The sequence below is a fragment of the Furipterus horrens genome, unplaced genomic scaffold (assembly GCF_987537825.1).
Source record: "Furipterus horrens unplaced genomic scaffold, mFurHor1.1.pri manual_scaffold_11, whole genome shotgun sequence".
Classification (NCBI taxonomy): Eukaryota; Metazoa; Chordata; class Mammalia; order Chiroptera; family Furipteridae; genus Furipterus; species Furipterus horrens.
The window spans coordinates 48776143-48782142 of record NW_028327181.1 but is presented as its reverse complement, the minus strand read 5'-3'; positions in this window follow the sequence as shown (position 1 = coordinate 48782142).

The window sequence follows — 6000 nt, the reverse complement described above, 5'->3', positions numbered from 1 at the left end:
ACAACAGTGTGGTGATTGCCAGGGTGGGGGAAGGAGAGTATGAGGGGACTAAATGGTAATGGAAAAAATACAATAAAATAAATTGAAAACAGAAAAAGAAATTGTAATGAACTTAAAAATATTAAAAGGGACAATAGACACCTAAAAAAAAAGACTGAATGAGTTTCTCAAAGTCTTTTATATAAGAGAATTGAAGGTGTTTGGAATTAAAATATGACACATGTTAAGTTTACATCCATGCAAACAGACACCAAACCTAATCATGCCTCCTTTGCATCAACATACTCAGCATAAAATACACAAGAAGAAATTGGTACCTTGGCATCATGAAAAAGAGGCTTGGCAAATGTAAGGTTGTACGTGGCTTAATCTTTACTTCACTTTCTCCTTTCCTGGTTACTAACCATCAAAGTCATTAAATAAATGTCCTGACCCATCTGTCTGCATCTCTAGTCACTTACTCCTCCAGCCTTTGCACTTTGCTACCAAACAGAATGTCCTCTGTACATCTATCTTCTCTCTCAAAGCCACCATCAGCTTCCTATTGCCTGTAGCATGATGACAAACTTGGTCTTATGACATTCTAAACCTAGCACCAAAGTTGGTGAGTAGTTTTCAATTAGTGCACAGACCCTGATGGATTTTGTCCTTCCTGCTTGGAGTCCTGTGTTAAAAAGGGATTTAAAGCTACATCTGAATTCAATGAGAGCTGAACTGTGTTGTGATTGATCGTGGATGCCTATCATGACTGTGGTATCTGGGAGTGAAAGCCCAGGGCCACATATTTCCAATCCCTGCCAGACATGATGAGGTCTCATTCGTCATTTCATTTCCACCTCTCATTGCATTTTCTCAATCCTTTGCTCCATAACCCCAGATTATCTTATGTGCAGCAGTGACTTCCTCATTAGATTGCCAGATAATTAATATCCAGTCCACTCCACCACTTCAACATCATTGTACTGATCTCCTCCATGCCATCCTCACGGCCTCGGCCTTAGTTCAAACCCTCGCCCGCTCCCACTTGGCCCGTTTTGCTATTCTCATATCTGCTCATCATTTTATTGAGTATGAAACTTTTTAATGGCTCCCATTTCAATTTCTTTAGCTTGGATTAGAAGGCCCCCCCTTGCTTTAGTCAATACTAACCTTTCCAACACTACCTCTACCACACCTTCAAATGCAATCCTTTCTTAGGGTCAATTTTGTAAGCTCTTTGAGGGCAGAAGCCATGTCTAATTTACCTTTGTATTCCACAGAAGCTACTGTGTTGCTTCCAAAAATGTTGACACTAAATCAACATTGGTTTGTGCTGGTCACGGTACCTGGTTACTTACACAAACCAGTCCTTTTAATACAACCCAACCCCCCAAATAGATTTATCAACTCTATTTCACAGGTGAAGAAACTAGATCTTAGGGAAAGTTTAGGAACCTCCCAAAGGTTATACAAGTAATGGAAAAGCCCAGGTTTAAACCCAGTCCTGGGTGGTCCCCTAATCCATGCGTGCTCCCCTCTACCATAGTAGTTTCCTATAAAGCCGTGGGTCCTCTGCTTTTTCTTTGGCGATATGTGTGGCAGGCGATCATAAAAGTAACACACTTCTATATGACTATCAACAATTTTGAAGTTCTTCTGTAACTCCTCCTCTTTTGTTCCCACTCAGGAAGGCATACCAGAATATGCGTGTTGTGTTATCATAGAGTTAACTTGAATTTTGGGTTAAAAAGCAAAAGGTGATAAGATTTCTAACCTTCATCAAAACAAGTTGTGAGAAACCAGATTGGGATGGACCAAGGATGGAAACAGTATGTTTAATTTGCTCAAGTCTTCTTGGGTCACCAGACTTGGTGTGGAGATAAATTTTAGGAAATGAACTTGATATTAAGATCTACTTAAAAAGTCACAATGAAAAAAATAATTGGAATTTAGAACTCAGCCTGATAAAACTATTGCCCTGGATCAAAAAGTGGGAGAATTGCTGGACTAAAATAACAGTTTGGAAGATTAATGATAAATTATAACATACCATGAACTTTTTGGTAAATTGGAATGTGTCGCAGACTAGGTTTGGTTTTGATATAAAAATGTAAAAAGAGACTTATGTTAACTCTCAATTTAAATTAGAACAATTCTAGCTTATATGAATTGACTTCTGAGTTCTGTATATAAAATTCTAGGGATTTGTTGATTTCATAGACAATAAAGTAAAAAAGTGTGGTCATTTCATTAGTTCCCAGAACTGGCGTAACAAATTTTTACAAACTCGATTTCAAATGACAGTAATGTAGCCTCTCATAGTTCTGGAGGCTCGAAGTCCAGAATCAAGCTGTCGGCGGGGCTGTGCTTCCTCAGAAGGCTCTGGGGGAGAGTCCTTAGTGCATCTTCCAGCTTCCGGTGGCTCCAGAAAGTCCTTGGCTCATGGCCGCCTAATGCCAGTCTTTGCTTCCACATGCACATGGTTTCCACTTCAGTGTCTGTGTCTTCTCTTTTTTATTTTTCCTTGCGAGGACACTTGCTGTTGAACTTAGGGCCTACTTGAGTAAACTAGGATGATCCCACCTCAAGATTATTGATTTAATTACATCTCCAACCCTCTGCCCCTTTGATTTCCCCAAATAAGATTATCTTCACAGATTATGGGGCTTAGGAAAGGGATATTATTTTGTGGGGCCACTGTCCAACTCACTGTGATAATATATTATTATGTAGAGGGCCAGAATACAAGTAAACATGGGACAAAACTTACCTGACAGAATTACAAGACAGAATTGTACAGGAAGCACTGACGTTTTTATTATGCAGAGTGACTAATGCAGAGGGTGGGCATTACAGGCAGACGTCAAGACAAGTCAGATGGCTGGACATACCTGGAGGTAGAGTTCACCAGGAATGAGTTAATAAAGCACCTTCTGCAGAACTGCTTCTTGAAAGGCTTGGGAAAAATGTGAGGAAAGAGCAAATGAATGAAATGCAGCAGACATTGTTGGCTCCTAACTTAAACTCCCTCCCTCCCGTGCCTGACTCTGCAGCAGCAGCTGGAAAAGCCATGCTTGCTTTCCCAGTCACCCGTGCCGTGGGGGTTAGCCATATGACCCACTTCTAGCTAACGACACACAGTCCCTGAATTGCCTACTTGTTATGTGGAGAAAAGAAACCCTTATGTGTTTAAGCCGGTGTTTGTGAGATGTTTGGGTACTTGTAATTGAAAGCGTTCTCTGTCAATAGCTTGCTTTGATAGAAGAATCTGGTCTTTTTTCCTAAACAAGAGAAGTTCCAACTATTTGACAGTCTCCAGGCTCAGAAGGTGAGAAACTAAAGGATGAAAGAAAGCATTTCCCTCTGGCTTAGAATGACTGTGAGGTTACTATGGGGGTTGGCACCTGGATTTGTTGACTTCTTGGAGCTCTTCCCATCGTCAAGGTGCTGGTCAGTTTCTCACTACAGGTGGCCTTTGGTAACCTACTCATAGTTAAGGGCAGGCAAGACACACTGAGCCTGGCAGAGGAAGCTTTGCCAGAGAGCTCTGCTTATGGGAGCTGCTTTCATTGTTCAAGTAGTATTTTAGGGAACCAGAGGTTTAGAGAAGGTGACTAAGCCAGAAGAATGCACTCACCGTGGGCTTGGAGCAACCCTTAGACTGTGAGATCATACCCATCTCTCAGAGCCCATCCCCATTTACCCAGTTTTTATATGACTGTAGCTAGCAGTCTTTCCCACTAAGTCTTCGGCCTCCCATTGATTGTGTTCACATATATGAGTTCATATATACATATGTTTCAAATTATAAGAAATACATGAATGCCATTCTCATTCTTTTAAAAAATGTTTATTTATTTATTTTCAGAGAGAGGGGAAGTAGGGGAGAAAGAGAGGGAGAGAAACATCAACGTGTGGTTGCCTCTCACGCGCCCCCAGCTGGGGACCTGGCCTGCAACCCAGGCCTGTGACCTGACTGGGAATCAAACTGGTAACCCTTTGGTTCAGAGGCTGGTGCTCAATCTGCTGAGCCTCACCAGCCAGGACCTTTCTTATTCTTTATTGATGAACATTTGGGTTATCTTTACTTCTGACATCATATAATGCTGTTATAAACATTCATGTAAAGCTCATGTGGTTATATGTTTTTGTCTTGAGTAAATATCTAGGAGTGAAATTGCTAAGCTGTACATTAACTCAGTTTTAGATTGAGAAACTGCCAGACTGTTTTCCGAAGCACCTGCATCCCTTTGCCTTCCACCAGAAATGTATGAGGGTTCCGATTTATCCTTATTCTCATCAACACTTGTCTGACTTTTTGATTCTACTTATGCTAGTAGGTGTGAAGTGGTATCTCAGTGGGATTTTAATTTACATTTCTCTGATGACTAATGATTTTTTTCATGTGCTTGTTGGTTTTTGTATATCATCTTTTGAGAAAGTCTGATTTCAGACCCTTTGCCCATTTTTTAAACAACCAAAAACCTAAGAGCACTCTCCAAAGCAGTGGAGGTTGTGTGAAAGAAATTGGGAAGAGCATCGTGAATCTAATGAAGACACATCTTAGACTGCAGGGCAGATAGTTTGCAGGACAGAACTGGAGAATGACACAGCTGGGAGGAGCCCGTTGGAGTCAGAACAAATCTAGATAATTTGAAAATGAACATAAACACAAATATTTTGATACGTATTTATGCAATCAATTTCTTCACCATCTCTCTAATATCCTGTCACTGGTATTTTCATGAAAAATAAATTTTTAGTGTGACTTTTTAATTTTTAAAATTATCTTAAACATTGGTAAAATTTCATAACCACAGCTTCTATTTCAATTAGTTATAATATCACTCCTTATTTGGACTCAGATTTAAAAGGATGTGTGCACCAAAACTATTTGCAGGCACATTTCTGTTCTTAGAGCTCTTAATTTAGTAAAAACATTATTTTTACACGGTACTATGTTCCACCATGGTTTGTTTTGCATATGCTTTCCAGTGCCTCCATTACTATAAGCTAAACTCTTCCTTAGTCAATATTTAAATTTAATAAAAAATATAATTTTATAATAACATTAGATATTTTTGACAGAAAGAACTTACAAAAGGTTTACTTTGGTTGCTACTTTATTTTTATGCAGATAATTGCATTATTTTTAAAAATCAGATTTGTGTCCCTTCTTTTTCTTTCTTGACTGGTCTTTTGCATTGTCAGGGACCTTCCGAGCAATGTTGAATGACAGCAATTATAGAGGACATCTTTGCCTTATTTCCAACTTCAGCAGAAATGCTTCTGATGTTTCACCATCGAATCTATACTTTTGATTTCAAGAACACATCCCTTTTTCAAGTAAAAAAATGGCCATTGTGAATTAATATTTATTTTAAGTCAGGAATCAATATCTACTGCTAAATCTGTATTAGAATATTATTATATTAATACCTTTAAAAAATGTGATCCATCTTTCTATTTCTGAGTGTCCCCAAGTGAGTCTCCTGCAGTAAAACATAAATACTCAGTTTTCATAAAAATACGGAGCAAAAAGCTAAATAATCTCTCATAAATTGAAATGGGAACAGAAGGGACACCTGTGATCTTTGGGCCATCCTTGAGGTGATGAGAAAACAGAAATTCCTGTGGGTTCTTGTGGGAGTGTCATATTGCACAGTTTTGATGGATGTCAATCAGGAACTAGTCTCTCAAAATGATGTGTACACTCAGCTATTGACTAAGCAAATGCTATTTGACAAATGTATCCCATGGGCATGTTCTTATATGACTAATATGACACATATATAAGATTATTACCCCTGGCTGGTTTGGCTCAGTGGATTGAGCGTCGGCCTGCGAGCTAAGTGTCGCTGGTTCGATCTTCCAGTCAGGGCACATCAGAGAAGGAAAACTCCGACTCCAAAAAACCTCCGCTGCCTTGCGGCATACCTCTTCAGGGGAAAGGCTAAGGGAGTAAACCCCGACAGAAAATCCGGAGCCGGAGTCCCTAAGGCGGTTTGACGTTGTAGTCAA